The sequence below is a fragment of the Jaculus jaculus genome, chromosome 6, assembly GCF_020740685.1.
Source record: "Jaculus jaculus isolate mJacJac1 chromosome 6, mJacJac1.mat.Y.cur, whole genome shotgun sequence".
In the NCBI taxonomy this organism is placed as follows: Eukaryota; Metazoa; Chordata; class Mammalia; order Rodentia; family Dipodidae; genus Jaculus; species Jaculus jaculus.
The window spans coordinates 40,309,121-40,323,804 of NC_059107.1; the positions used below are offsets into that span (position 1 = coordinate 40,309,121).

A 14,684-nucleotide genomic window follows, 5' to 3' on the forward strand; every position below is an offset into this window, starting at 1 on the left:
CTTTCTTTTCTTTTTTTTTTTTTTTGGTATTACGAGGTAGGGTCTCACTCTGGTCCAGGCTGACCTGGAATTAACTCTGTCATCTCAGGGTGGCCTCGAACTCACGGTGATCCTCCTACCTCTGCCTCCCGAGTGCTGGGATTAAAGGCGTGCGCCACCACGCCTGGCAGTTTCTTGGTTTTCCTTGTAGTCCCCATTGGGTTCTGCTCCTAGGTTGTCAGGCTTTGTTGGACCTTGCCTGTGCTGGTCCCTAGTCCGTAAGGGCCTTACTCTCTTGTTCCTTCTTTCCATTTTCAAGGGCAGTTTGAAGTTTTCTGGTTCGTGAAGACTTCTTTGATCCTGGCTGCTGTCTGACACATAGTAAGCCCTCCACAATGGTCCTAAGAGGAGCTGGGGAGATGGTTGAGCAGTTGAAGGCGCTTGAAAGCCTGCCAGCCCTGCTTTATTTTCCCAGTACCCACACACAGCCAGATGTACGACATGGTTCATGTGCCTGGAGTTCCTTTGCAGCAGCAAGAGGCCCTAGCATTCTTATTCGTTCTCATTTTCTCTCTCCCTCTCATAAAATAAAAGTATTTTTTAAAAAAGATCCAAAGAGTCAAAGTGGGCTTGACCTTCTCTACTCAGCTCCCATAACTTGGATCCACCGTGTGCTGACCGAGGAGACACTGAGAAGAGGGACAGGTGCTCCTGCGCCCAGTGCGGGCAGCGAGCTCCAGCTTTCAGTAAGAAATCCCGCTTCAATGCAGGTTTGCTACCACTATTAGCGGAAGAATATAGATTCGAGCAAACCTTTAAAAGGAGACAAAAGAGAGCCCATGTCTTCCAGCCCCTCCCTGAAGTTTTGCAAGTCTATTTTTGCCCTTTACTTTTCACTGGTGAAAGATGTGCTTGTTTTAAAGATATCCTGTCACAGGTCGGAAAAAGGCCCCGGTCCCTGCACAGTGACCTATCAGCGTCAGTTCTCAGCCCTGGATATGTTGCGTGTGTTTGTGTCTGTGTGTGTGTGTGCTGAGGATGGAACTGTATTCTACCACAGCCCCGGAGTGTTATGATCTGGGGCCAGTATTTCACTGTGAATTTAAAAAAATTGTTTTATTTTGAGCTGGGTGCGGTGTCGCATGCCTTTAATCCTAGCACTCAGGAGGCAGAGGTAGGAGGATCGCCGTGAGTTTGAGACCACCCTAAGACTACATAGTGAATCCAGGTCAGCCTGGGCTAGAGTGAGACCCTACTTAAAAAAAAATTTTTTTTTAATTTATTTGAAAAATAAATAAATAAATATAGATAGATAGATAGAGATAGAGAGAAGAGAAGAGAAGAGAAGAGAGAATGAATGGGTGGGCCATGGTTCCAGGTGCATGTGTCACCTTGTGCACCTGGCTTTATGTGGGTACTGGAGACTCGAACCTGGGTCCTTTGGCTTTACAGGCAAGCACCTTAACTGCTAAGCCATCTCTCCACCCCGTTTTTTTTTTTTTAACAGGTAGGGTGTCACTTTAGCCCAGGCTGTTCGTGAACTTTTAATTCTCCTGCTTCAGCCTTCTGAGTGCTGAGGTTACAGATGTGTACCACCACCCTGTCATTTAGCGGGTCAAGGTGGGCATCTGAAACTGAGTCTTTCTTTCAACCAGCTTCTGTGAGGGTGCTGCAGGCCTAGGTGCCATTGTTGGAGTCTCCTGAGTGCTTGGCATTTGTTAGATCCTTAAAGCCATTGCACAGTGGGCACACCTGTGGTCCCAGCTACTTGATGGCTGAGGCAAAAGGATGGCCAGAGCTCCTAGGCAACATAGGGAGACCAAGAAGCTAAGAATGAGTAAGACAGTGATGATGTCATCTATCTCCTTAGTCTTCACATTTTATATAGAAAAAAACCAAGGCCTCTCTGAGGGCAGATGACTTCCCCAAGGTCACAGGGCTTGCGGCTGCCCAAGCCAGCATTGGACCAGTGCCACCTTGGAAAGGATACTGGAGGGAAAGCCGTTTACTGCTCGGCAGCGTCCATGGTCCAAGAGCCACAGGAGGTTTTTCCAGGCAGCCAAGTTGGATGTAAGTCAGAGATGAGCTCTCTGGCCAGTCAGGCCCTGCAGACTGCTGGGTGGCCTCAGACTGTGTCAGGATAAGGCCCACAGTGGGATCTGGTATACTGCCAGCTTGGGGATCCTTGGGGAGAGGCTCTCAGCTCCTGGAAGACCCGTACAAGGCCCGATGGAGTCCCTGGAGGCAGCTGCCTGCTGTCTAGTTTAATTCCAGGGGGTGGGGTGGGGGCCTGGAGAGATGGCCCAGTGGTTAAGGCAATTGCCTGCAAAGGCTGAAGGACCTGGGTTTGATTTCCCAGTACCCACATAAAGCTAAATGCACAGGGTGGTGTATGCTTCTGGAGTTCATTTGTTTTAGTAGCTAGAGCCCCTGGCACGCCCATTCTCTTTCTCTCTCTTAAATAACTAAAGTATTTTAAAATAATATAAAAAACTCCAGGGTTGGGGCGGGTGCTGACTGGGACATGGTCCTGGCTTTTCTTTGCAGTGACCTAGGATTTGGTTTAGGGATCTGCTTTGAGGGCAGTGAGGTGGTGTTTGGGTTTCTATACGCCTAGTGCCTATGTTAGCACCAGGCACTAGACCTCAGCAACTGTGAGGAGCAGGGCAGATACAGACCAGCACCTTAGACCATGGTGGCCCCCAGGATCAAGAGCACTGGGTGTCATCATCACCTGGGACTCTGAGCCTTCAGTGGGGGAGGCCACATTCAGATCTGGTCTTCAAAGCCAAGCATGGGGCTTGTAGTCTGACTTGGTGAGTCCTCCAGGTGTTTCTGATGTCTACCTGAAAGAAGGGCTCGTTTGTTTCAGCATCTCTTCCGGTTTTCAGGAAGTAGGGGCTGGAGTTGAGGGGAAAGCCACATGATAGTTAGAATGCCAGGCTTTGGGGTACCTCAGATGTCATCTGTCACCTGCAATAAGGAGGCTAGCATAAAACAACACACCAACTTCTAGGCCATAGGTCTTCTTACAATTTTTTTTTTTTTTGTTTATTTATTTTTCTGTGCTGAGGTTATAACCCAGGGCCTTGCTCCTGCTAGGGAAGTGCTCTGCCTCTGTATCCCTAGGCCTTGGCTTTTTATTTTGTTGTTTATTAATTTATTAAACATATTTATTTGTTTTGAGAGAGAGAGAAGGGGCGTGCTAGGGCTTCCTACTGCTGCAGACAATCTCCAGACATGTGGACCACTTTGTGTATCTGGTTTTAACTGCTGATCCATCTCTCCAGACTTATTTCCTCTTTTCTCTCTTCTTCCTTTCTTTTCTTTGAAGCAGGGTGTCACTCTAGCCTATGCTGACCTGGAACTCACTCTGTAGCCCAGGCTGGCCTCAAACTCATGTGATCCTCCTACCTCAGCCTTCCCAGTGCTGGGTTTAAAGGTGTGTGCCACTATGCTTGGCTATTTTATCTTATTTTAATTTTTTGAGACAGGAGCTCTGTGTAGCTCAAGCTGGCCTTGAACTCGCCATGCGGTCTAAGCTGGCCTCCCAAGTGCTAGGGTAACAGGTGTGCTCCACCATACTCTGCTTGGTCTGGATTCCTATGGTTACAATTGGCACAAATTAGTCGAAATTAGCTTTAGAAGTATAAACATTTACTGATCTTCCCGAAAAGGCCAGGTCAGTACTTCAGTTATGGCTGCATCCAGGTGCTTAGACATGTCATTGAACTATTTCTTTCTCTCCGTTTCTTGGCTTGTTTCCCTCTATACCTATAACACTCTCCCAGAGGGTACTTTAGCTGCTCCGGCAGAACCCTCCTCAGACAAGCCATCTCAGCGTAGAAAGAGCCTTCTTCCCCTCCCCCCTCACTCCCAGGTATTTTTAGCAAGAGTCCAGCCATCATTCTCATTGTCTAGGCATACTCAAGTCCATGAGTGAGCCATTCACCGAAGGTCCCCTCTGATTGGCCAGGCGTGGCTCACATGCCCCCCTGCAAGCAGGAGGCAAGGTCAGTCCTCCTCATCCAGACCCTGAAAGCAAAAGTTGTGGGTCTCTAGGTCAAACTGAAGGTGTGTGGAGGCCAGCAGGCTGGGACCAAGAGCCATTTCTATCCTCTCTGAGCTGGGCTTCCTCTCCTCCCTGAGAGCTCACCTTGGAAGGATAGTGGTTCCTTGGGCACTGTTCTGGGAGTTCTGCTTTAAACACTGACTCCGTCTCTCCCTTTATCCTTTGGCACAGCCCAGGATGGTCAGGTACGTGTTCCCACTTGCCACTTCTACTTCTTTACCCTTGGCAGTCATTCCAGTCCACCCCAGCTTCTGCAGATCATGTGTCCACTGGGAAGCGGAGACGTCTCGATGGCTTTTTGGTCATGTCTCAGCCCACCGTTTGGTTCCTGGCTGTGCAAGAGCAGGGCCACCAGCCTCCTGTCCGCTGCTGTAATCCCTAAGCCCCGGACTGTGTCTGGTACATGGTTAAGTGTTGACTGTTCTGCCTTGTGGTGATCTGTATCCAGTGGAGACCTTAAAGCAGCAATGAGGAGGTCTGATGGGGGAGACTGAGCTCTGTAGGGTGCTGCGCCAACATATACTGATGTGACAGCTGTGGAAAGTGCAACTGTGCTTTGGGTTGGAGAAGAAGCTGGAAGAGCAGGGCTCAGGGAGGAGGGGAGAAGTAAGGTTGAAGTGAGGACAAGTGTCCCCATGCCTCCCTTCCTCCATCACCACCAGTGCACCATTTCTTTCTTTTTTAAAAATTTTTATTTATTTGACACAGAGAGAGAGAGACTGAGAAAGAGAGAGAGAGAGAGAGAGAGAGAATGGGCATGCCAGGGCCTTCAGCCACTGTAAACAAACTCCAGACCCATGTGCCACTTTGTGCACCTGGCTTACATGGGTCCTGAGGAATCAAACCTGGGTCCTTTGGCTTCGCAGGCAAGTGCCTTAACCGCTAAGCCATCTGTCCAACCCCCAGTGCATCATTGCTAATCCCGGTTTAACTAGTCAGTGAAAAAAGATCTTCATTAGTAACAAGTCATTTCCTGGTTTTTCACATTTTTATATTCCAGAAAAGCTGGTGGGTCTTCCTGCTTGCGGGTGGTCTCGGTGGCCCTTTGCTCTGCCCCCCACTTGTCTGTGTACCAAACCCAGTTCAAAGGAACAGAGGCTACCTAATTAAAACAACAGCTAAGGGGCTCGGGTGCAGCTTTGTGGTGGAGCTCTTACCTACGATGCATGAGTTCTGCGTTCTGTCCCCAGCACTGCAGAACTGAATAAGGAAACTTAAAAAAACACATACCAGGCTGGAGAGATGGCTTAGTGGTTAAGGTGCTTGCCTGCAATGCGAAAGGACCCAAGTTCAATTCCCCAGACCCTACATAAGCCAATTGCACAGGTGGCACATGTGTCTGGAGTTCGTTTGTAGTGGCTGAAGGCCCTGGTTTGCCCATTCTCTCTCTCTCTTTGTGTCAATCGGGATGAAGTATCTCTGTGCCCTTTCTATCTGCCGCTTACTCTCTCTCTCCCTCTCTTTATCAAATACATACATAAATAAATAAAATTTTCTTTCCTTTTTTTTTTTGTTTTTCGAGGTAGGGTTTCACTGTGGTCCAGGCTGACCCGGAATTCACCATGGAGTCTCAGGGTGGCCTCGAACTCACGGCAATCCTCGTACCTCTGCCTCCCGAGTGCTGGGATTAAAGGCATGCGCCACCATGCCCAGCTCCTTTTTTTTTTTTTTTTGATAAAAGGACCTTATATAGACATCTGTCTCACCAGACTGCATCCGGCTCCTCACAGCATGGATGGGTTGTGAAGTGATTCACTAGAATTTGGGCTGACTGGGTTCCAGAGGACCGGCATCCTGAGGAAGGACGTGTGTCAAGCAGGTGTGAATGTATTTGTTTGGGTGTGCATTTGATGCCCATATGGATCTGTGTGGCATGTGTAGGACTTTGGGCCTATGTGTGTACATTTGTGTTTGAGACTCGGCAACCCCTGTCCCCAAAGGACCCTCCCCATAGGTGTGTGTTTACCTCTTGATAGCAGATGCACAGCCCTGGGTACACAGGACCTGACCACGTCTCTTTGCTTCCTCTTTGCAACAGGTTGAGAACCAGAACCACAGCCCTTTGTGAGTCGCCTTCAACATGTAAGTAGCTTTTGGCCTCCCTGTGGGCTTAGGTCACCATGATTCATGGTGTGACCCAGTATGTGTGGGGGGACCCAGCTTAGTGTATCCTAAAGGCTCTAGAAAACAGTACCCATTTGAGGTGGCTCCAGGACATTGTTCCCAGCACCTCTGAGTGGAAGGTTGCCTGGTGTGTGGTGGCTCCCTGTGTGACTCTAGCCTGCCTGCCTGTGCTTTGCTAGCAGTCATGTGAAGTGTCATGTGAGGACAGGATCCTCGCTGGTTTCATTCTAAGGCTTAGGTCAGAGGCATGTGCAAGCATAACCTCAGCTCCAGGTAAGATGATCTAGGAGTTGGGACTTTGGTCACCATGCTAGGCTGATGTTCTATCACCTAATTACATCTCAGCTCCATTGAACATTTTATTTAAAAAAAAAATGAGTTGGGTATGGTGGCTCATGCCTATAATCCCAGCACTGTGGAGGCTGAGGAGGCTTTCCATGAGTTCAAGGCCAGCCTGAGCTACAGAATAAGTTCCAGGTCAATTTGGGCTAGAATGAAATTTTGCCTTTTTTTTTTTTTAAAGCTAGGTGTGGTGGCACACACCTTTAATCCCAGCACTTGGGGGGCAGAGGTAGGAGGACTGCCATGAGTTCGAGGCCACCCTGAGAATACATAGTAAATTCCAGGTCAGCCTGAGTTAGAGTGAAACCCTACCTCGGAAAACCAAAAAGAAAAAAAAAAAAGAGGGGCTAGGGAGATGGTTCAGTTGGTAAAGTGCTTGCCCTACAAGCATGAGGACCTGAGTTTGAATTCCCAGCACTCATGTAAATGCCAGCCTTGTGCCTATAAGCCCTGTAGTGGGAAGGCGGAGACAGGGAATCTCCAGGACTTGCTGGCTAGTTTGTGTAGCCTAATTGGTGAGTTCAGGTTCACTGAGAAATCTCGTCTCAAAAAATAAGAGGCAGAACGATTGAGGAGACCCCAAAGTGGACCTCTGGCCTCCACACACTGTTCATCCACCTGCATATGAACATACATACACACTTGTACCACACACACACACACACACACACACACACACACACACACACACAAAATAAAATAATTGAAAACCTTCAAGCCAGGTATGGTGGTGGTAGGCCTTTAATCCCAGCACTCAGAAGGATCACCATGAGTTCAAGGAGCTACAGAGTGAGTTCCAGATCAGCCTGGCCTAGAGACCCTGTGTGTGTGTGTGTGTGTGTGTGTGTGTGTGTGTGTGTGTGTGTGTAAACCTTCAGCAAGGTTTCAAGAATATGGCACATGCCCTTCACATCGATTTCCCAGAATTAACACTGGTCATGTTTGTATCGTTTCCTTCCCGTCTACTCTATGGAAATAGTCACATGAATATTCCTTTTCTGCTGAATCACTGGGGAGTAAGTAGAAGTAGGTTGTTCCTTTTCCCCCAGTCCTTTAGGTATTTCCTAAGAGCAAGGCCATTGTCTTATATAACCACAGCCCAGTCATCAACCCCAGGCCATTTAATGTTGACACACTTCTCTTATCTAATATGCAGACTTTAATGTCATTTTGCTGATTGTCTTGGTATTTATTTAGTGCAATTTGCTTTTCCTTCAGAATCACAGTAATGTCTCTAAGAAGGATTCAGTGAAGACTAGTTTAACTGATTTTAAACATGGGTCTTTCCAAATCCTTTAATCCAAGAATTCTGTAAGAATCATGAGCAGAAACTTATGTGGGGGGCTTTCTCAATACTCCTCGTCTTGCTGCTTGCTAGTCCCTTTCCGACCCTGTCCGCTTAGAAAACAGTCCTGGTACTGCTCATCTCATGACTCACCCGTGGACTTTGCTCTTGAATTTGGGAACCTTGCCTTTCTGGACAGAGATTTCTTAATAGCTAATCTTTCTCCTCCCCTTCTCTCCCTTTCCTCCCCCCTCCCCCACTTATTCTGGGGAAGGAACCCTCAGCCTTGCGTTGTGCCCCGTCCTGAGCTCCAACCCAGCTTCAGAGGGGGAAGGTCGATTTGGGGTTACTTATGAAACCAAGATTGAGGGGAAAAAAGACAGTTTATTGTCCTGAGGACCCTGGGGGAGAGGGGTTGGTACTACGAACCAGACTTGATTACACTGTGGTCTACCTCAGTACTCCGGGGCACACAGAGCTAACCTGAGGGGATGTGCTCTCTGATGTCAGATGGATAATGTAGCTTAGAACACCTCTTAGAGTAGTTGCTGACTGACCAGCTCTTGTGTTCAGAATCCCCATCTTAATGGTTATGTGGCATTGATACTCAGTGCTCTGAATGGTGCCCAGCTCGTCTCAACCCCAACAGCCCTGTGAGGCGAGGGTTCTGCCTGATTACTCTCAGGCGTGGCCACACCCCTTAGTGGCTCAGGTACAGATCCACAGTGGTGCTGCCTATTGGAAATTGATAATTATCTCCATTATACAGATTGGGAAACTGAGGCCCAGAAGTGAATGGACTTTCTCCCCCAAGCCTACACGTTATGAACCTCCTACTTGCCTAACCCAATAGCCTACCCTGCGGACCTGTCCACCCCACAGGCTGGGCTCTACGCATTCAGCCCCTTCCCTTCCCTAGGGGTTTCCTGGTGGTTAATGAATAGCCAGGAGGAGCAGTGGGAAGCCAGGGAGGCTTTCTGCTGTGAGGCAGGAATGCAAGTTTTGCTTGCAGATAGAGTCTTATGCAAAGTGCTAGCCCCATGGGGCCTGGCAGCTTCAAATATTTATTTATTTGAGAGCAAGAGAGGAAGGAAAGAGAGGGGGGAGGGGGAGAATGGGCATACAAATGAATCCAGACACATGTGCCACCATGTGTATCTGGCTTATGTGGGTCCTGGGGAATCAAACCTGGGTCCTTTGGCTTTGTGGGCAAGCACCTTTAACCACTTAGCCATTCTCAACAGCTTCCTGGAAGCTTTATAGGCAGAAAGCACACAGGTACTAGGTGCTCCTCTCCGAGCTTGTTCTGTTTGAAAGGTCTTCTTCGAGGCTGAATGAAGCCTCCCTTCCCCAATCCTCATGACCTGCTCCTTCTGAAAAAGCCCTTTGCCCCTCCCCTCATGCGGTGGGCAGTGGAATTTTCAGAGTGTCTTCAACAGGAGGAGGGTGATTGGCCACCATCACCATCTCACCATGGAAGTCTAAGGGGTTCAGTACTGCAGGCCTGTGGACTCTAGTGTCCTTGGAAAGGGATACCTCATCCCTATTTGCTAGTGCCAACCTCTGCCTCTATTCCCTGGGAGGCTGTGTTAGTGCCAAAATTGTGAGAAGTAGAAAGATGGAAACAAAGCCGAGTCTGGTGGCGCACGCCTTTAATCCCAGCACTCAGGAGGCAGAGGTAGGAGGATCTCTGTGAGTTTGAGCCACCCTGAGACTCCATAGTGAATTCCAGGTCAGCCTGGGCTAGAGTGAGACCTTACCTCAGAAAAAAAAAAAAGGAAACAAACTTCACCTACGTTCCCACTGCAGAGAAGTCTCTCAGTGTTGTCCTTCTACCACTGAGGAGGCTGAGGCCGAGGTAGAAGCATTGTTTCAGCACAGGAGTTCAAGACATGTCTGGGCTATCTTGTGAGATCTTGTCCAATAAAAAAAGAAAAAGAAAAAGCCCCAAACCCACAAAAGTTTCAATGTATTGTTAAGGTTGGTCTAATACTCCTGGGCCCTACTGCTCCTCTTGCCTCATATAATTGATAGTTTTTTCAAGGGGGCTGCCAGTGCTGAGAATGGAGCTCAGAGCCTTTGGCAGGCTAGGTAGGTTCTCTGCCACTGAGCCCCGCTCCAGCCCCATCTAAAGCATCTCTCTGTACTGCTCAGTGCAGTGAGTATATCCATCTGGCTATTACAAGCCAGCTCTGAATTTGTCCATCTAGTGATTCTGAATAAGGAACATGTTTGAGTGGTCCAGGGGACCGGAGACACGAGGATTGTTGGGGTTCACTGGTCAGCCAGTTGAACAGAAAAATGGGGAGCTTCAGGTTTCATGAGAGACTATCTGAAGAAAATAAGGCATTCACAGGGTGCGTGCACGTGCACACACACATGCACACATGCTACATACACACGCACAAAACGGCAATGACAGACCTGAGGTCAGCTATAAGTCAGGACAGGAGTCAGTTTCAGCCATATCTGTGGCTCTTTTCTGTACAGCAGCTGCTGGGACACAGGATTTCTTACAAAGAGAGCCAAAAGGCTTCTCTCCTTGGCCCCACCTGTGACCAGAAAGCTGGAGCCTTGGTTTTAGTGTACTGTGTCTTTCAGTCCCAATGTGTTCCTGTCCTGCACCTTGGTTCCAGCATAGGTTAAATGGGAATTTTTATTGAGATGGTCTTTTCGAAGATCAGAGGGGAACCACTCTGACAAAACAGGGATGTTTCCAGAAGGTATTTCCATGTGTTTATCCATTCTTTTATTTTTAAAATTTAAAAAAAAATTATTTGAGAGTGACAGACAGAGAGAAAGAGGCAGATAGATAGAGAATGGGCATGCCAGAGTCTCCAGTCATTGCAGACATACTCCAGACGCATGCACCACCTTGTGCATCTGGTTTACATGGGTCCTGCGGAATCCAGCCTTGAACCGGGGTCCTTAGGCTTCATAGGCAAGCACTTAAAAATTAGACTAAGCCATGTCTCCAGCCCTCCATTCTTTTTTTTTTTTTTTTTTTTTTTTTTTTTTTTTTTGAGGCAGGGTTTCACTCTAGCTCAGGCTGACCTGGAATTCACTATGTAGTCTCAGGGTGGCCTCGAACTCATTGGTGATCCTCCTCCCTCTGCCTCCCTAGTGCTGGGATTAAAGGCGTGTGCCACCATGCTCGGCATCCTCCATTCTTTTTAAAAGTGTTTTATTTATTTAGTTATTTGATGAAGAGAGAGAGAGAGAGAGAGAGAGAAAGAGATAGGATGGGCACACCAGGTCCTGCAGCCACAGCAAACGAACTCCAGATGCAAGCACCATCTTGTGCATCTGTCTTACGTGCATCCTGGGGCATCAAACCTAAGTCCTTTGGCTTTGCAGGCAAATGCCTTAACCACTAAGCCATCTCTCCAGCTTCCCCCTTTGTAAATTGAGAACATTTTTCTTTGAACGTATTGCAGCTTGTTCATATTCCCATCAGGTTATACTTTTAATGTCTTGAGTCTGATGTACTGGCTCTGCTTCCTGGGGGAGAAGCCTGGGCGGAGAGTGCACCCAGGTAATGAAGACAAGATGGTTAGGCCTCCATTTCCACTTTCCCTCCCCTCCCGTGGGGCGCCTATAGTTTGAATGTGCCCCTCAAAGGCCTTTGTGGTAGGAGCTTGGTCCCTGGCCTATAGCACTGTTGGCAGGCGTAGACCCTTTAAGGGGTGAGGTCTAATGACTGAGAGGAAGTTCAGTCACTGGGCTCATGTTCTTGAAGAGGACTGTGAGCCCTGGGCCCCTCTTCTTCCTGCCGTGATAGACCACCTTACTTATGCCCAAAGTGACAGGGCCAAGACAGTGTGCACTAAAACCTCTGAAATAATGAGCACAAATGACCCTTCCTCATGACCTGATCATCTTAGGTATTTTGTTGCAGTAAAGAAACACTGAGTTACCCAGGAGTCCTGAACATGTCTTCCACACTCATACTTCTGCATGATCATCTTAGGTATTTTGTTGCAGTAAAGAAACACTAAGTTACACAGGAATCCTGAATATGTCTTCCACACTCATGCTTCTGTATGAGCTACCACTTTAGAGAATGGGATCTTTTATTTCATATTCACATTCACATATGTACATGCCCATGCAGAGGCTGGAGGTTGATGTTGGGTGTCTTTCCTGATCACTCCCCACTTTATGTACTGAGGCAGGATCTCTCACTGGGGCCCAGGAGTTCCTAGTCCATTTAGCCGTCTTGCCTTGGGGATCCCCTCTCTCTGCCTTCAGAGTACTGGGATTACAGGTAGCCCCCATGCCCGTCTAACATTTATGTGGGTACTTTGTGATCAGAACTCTGGTCCTCACACTTGTACAGCACGGAGCCATCTCCCTAGCCTCCTTTTTAAATTAATTTCATTTTATTTTATTTTTGCTGGGGTGTGGTAGCATACATCTTTCATCTCAGCATTCAGAAGGCTGAGATAAGAGGATCACTGTGAGTTCGAGGCCATAGTGAATTCCAGGTCAGCCTAGACTAGAGTGGGACCGCACCTCCAAAATCCTCCCCCCCAACAAAAACAATTTTTTTTTTGAGATAAGGGCTTGCTATGTAGCCCAGGCTAGCCAGGAACATGCAGTGTTTCAGCTTCCTGCTTGAGCCTGCTAAGTAAGTGCTGGCATTATAGGGATGAATCAGTATACCTGGCTCAGAGTAGCCTTCTCTAAGGCTGGTTGGTGCCCAGGCAGCTGGTCCCAAAAGCCTCATGGCAGAGGAAAAAAAATGTCACCCTAGCTTCTTACAATCATGGGGTAACATGACCGTGACCATCTTTTCGCTCCTGGCCTTTCAGTCTTTGAGAAAGCTCACCGCTTCACCAGCTCTCATTGCTGCTGTCCCGGGAACAGGCCCCATGAAGGTATTTGACAGTAGTGGAGGTTTGGGGAAAATCCCTTAAGCATATGAAACTGAGAATGGAAAGTCTGATTATTGAGTCATTGAAGAGTTGTGTACTTTTGCTGGCCATGAGCACACAAGCCTATAATCTCAGCACTTGGGAGGCAGAGGAGGCAGATCAGGAGGAGGCCAAGGTCATCATTAGCTATATTGAACAAGTTCAGGTCCAACCTGTGCTACATCAGACCCCTGTTTCAAAAACCCAATTAAAAGCCGGGCGTGGTGGCGCACGCCTTTAATCCCAGCACTCAGGAGGCAGAGGTAGGAGGATTGCTGTGAGTTCGAGGCCACCCTGAAACTCCATAGTGAATTCCAGGTCAGCCTGGGCTAGAGTGAGACCCTACCTTGAAAAACCAAAAAAACAAAACAGAACAAAAAACAAAAACTCAACTAAACAAACAAACAAAGTAGTGGGCTTTTCCAGTGACTGCTGTGCCCTGGGAATGAGAGTTGAGCATCAATTTTTGTCTAGCCTGGGAATTCTCCAGGTCCTGTGGAGATGTTTTGGTGTGTGTTCCTGGACTGGCAGTGGAACCTGGGCTTCATATGCCAGCTTCCAATGATGAGCCATATCCCGGCCCCTACACTCATAGAACATTTCTCCAGGTCTTGAGCAACAGTAGCCTGACAGGTGGGCAGAAGACTGGAAGAATATTCAATCATTGAGGAAGCAGCCCATATAAACACCTAGCCTGGCAGGGAGGGAAAGCACTCACTTTCTGTAGCAGGCTAGGGTTAGGGTTAGGCCTCCAGGGAATCACTGTGCTGGCCAGTGGCCCATTACGTTCTAGCTGAAATCGAGGTAAAGGCCAAGCATGGTGGTGCAGGCCTTTAATCCCAGCACCAGGGAGGCAGAAGAGGTAGGATGATCGCTGTGAGTTGGAGGCCAGCCTGAAACTATATAGTAAATTCCATATGCATGACTCGGCCTGGCTTGCCTTCTGCTCAGTAAGGAGGGCAGGCGAGAGGAGGGGAATGAGGATCTTGCTTGGTGATTTCTAGAGTTGTGCTCAGGGCTTGGACTTGATCCACTTTGGGGAGCTAGCCCCTGGGGACCTTTTTCTATGGTTTCATGTACGGTACGGTTTCAAGGCAGCAGTTGGTGTCTAGACGAGGGTGTTTTCTCAGGAAAGACAAAGTGGGCCCTCATCCCCACGTGTAGGAGAATCACAGCAGCCAGAGGTCTGGGGGTGGGGGAAAACCCCATTGTGATGAATCCTTTAACCTTGGTTGCCACTCTACTTCATGGGGCCAATGAGAGCCACCACTCCTTTCAAGCCCCTTGTTTGCCACGCATCACAATGGAGAAAAGGGTATTTTCTTGCTGGGACACACAGTATTTGTTGAATCATTTGTTTAAAAAGTACATGAAACAAAAGACCATTATCTTTCTGGGCAGGAGATGTACTGTTTCTCCCTGTAGCAAATCTGTATGTTGAGTCATTTCTTTGTACCTTCCTTTGTATAATTTGTGATGGCCCATTTCACAGATGATGAAACTGAGGCCTCCAGGGAATCACTGAGCTGGCCAGTGGCCTGTTAGGTTCTAGCTGAAATTGAGGTGAGGGCCAGGCGTGGTGGTGCAGTCCTTTAATTCCAGCACTAGGGAGGCAAAAGAGGTAGGATGACTGCTGTGGGTTCGAGGCCAGCCTGAAACTATATAGTAAATTCCAGGTCAGCCTGGGCTAGAGCCAGACCGTACCTTGGAAGAAACAAAAACAAACAAACAGAAATCTAGGTGAGGCAGCAGAGGAGGCCAGCAGTATTTGGGCACCAAGAGTCTCCAAGGGAATTCTTGCCTGTCTTGGAATTCAGAAAGCAAAAGCATAGGGGCCCGGTGGAGGAGGGAGGGCAGGCGCCTCCTTTCCACCAATAGCAGCAGGAAGCAGAATTAATGTAGAACTCGGTCATCTGGGGTTCAGGAGGAACTCCTTGACCAAATAAATAGATGAGTCAATTAAAAA

The 14,684-nt window shown here is 48.2% G+C and overlaps 1 protein-coding gene across 2 annotated transcripts in view; it reads left to right on the plus strand.

Moving 5' to 3' along the window:
* Positions 1-14,684, plus strand: part of Slc6a6 (solute carrier family 6 member 6) — an 88,893-nt gene that overhangs the window by 9,759 nt on the left and 64,450 nt on the right. For both annotated transcript variants that reach the window (XM_045151566.1, XM_045151567.1), the window contains exon 2: positions 6,090-6,133. The gene's annotated coding sequence lies outside the window, so the exon portion shown is untranslated. The remainder of the gene's footprint in view (positions 1-6,089; positions 6,134-14,684) is intronic.